Source organism: Electrona antarctica (genome assembly GCF_951216825.1).
Source record: "Electrona antarctica genome assembly, contig: scaffold_432, whole genome shotgun sequence".
NCBI lineage: Eukaryota > Metazoa > Chordata > Actinopteri > Myctophiformes > Myctophidae > Electrona > Electrona antarctica.
The window spans coordinates 25,001-25,834 of record NW_027638148.1 but is presented as its reverse complement, the minus strand read 5'-3'; the positions used below and the strand labels follow the sequence as shown (position 1 = coordinate 25,834).

The 834-nt window shown below is 37.5% G+C and overlaps 1 protein-coding gene across 1 annotated transcript in view; it reads right to left on the bottom strand.

Annotated features, from left to right (window-relative positions):
• Positions 1–410: 410 nt before the first annotated feature.
• The window catches only part of LOC306918348 (uncharacterized protein), a 22,815-nt gene continuing 22,391 nt past the window's right edge, over positions 411–834 (bottom strand). The window contains exon 7 of the mRNA XM_079531245.1: positions 411–834. This exon is cut by the window's right edge and continues 189 nt beyond it. The gene's annotated coding sequence lies outside the window, so the exon portion shown is untranslated.

The window sequence follows — 834 nt, the reverse complement described above, 5'->3', positions numbered from 1 at the left end:
TTTTCCTGCCACTAATATTATTTAAAAAATGAAAATATTATTTGAAAACATTTTGATTTTGATTAGAAAAAATATACATTAAACACTTCAACTCTATATACATTTTGGCCATTTGAAAAATAGCAGATCTACAAGCTCACAATGCGATGCTCACAATGCTCACAATGCGATGCTCACAATGCGATGCTCACAATGCGATGCTCACAATGCTCACAATGCGATGCTCACAATGCTCACAATGCGATGCTCACAATGCGATGCTCACAATGCGATGCTCACAATGCTCACAATGCGATGCTCACAATGCGATGCTCACAATGCTCACAATGCGATGCTCACAATGCGATGCGACGCATTGTGAGCATTGTGATCTTTCAAAAGATTGTGTACACGTTTTGAACTTGCATGTGAAATGGGACATTCTGCAATACTTTTACTCGAGTACATTTGGAACACGGGACTTCTAGAGTACATCTACTATTTATACTTTTACTTAAAGGTATCTTCAGTGATTTCACTTAATTTTCAAATATCACTTTTTCTTATTATTTTGTTTTGTTGTGATAATCCTCCCTACCTTAGAGTGTGCTGACCATATAAGGAGTTCATGCCTGTCCCCAGTTCACCCCTGGGGTAAAAAACAAACAAACGTAGGTTTCGTTTTTTCATCCAATCAGGATAGAGAGAGAGAGGGGTCTTCCTCCAATCACGATCGAGCGGGGGCGGGCCTTGTTGCTGTTTTTTTTTTTTTTTTTTTTAATCACCCAAAAATCACTGAATGCTCCTTTAAGTAAAACATTTGAGTACTTTTAAAATTTCACCAGTGGTTTTTAA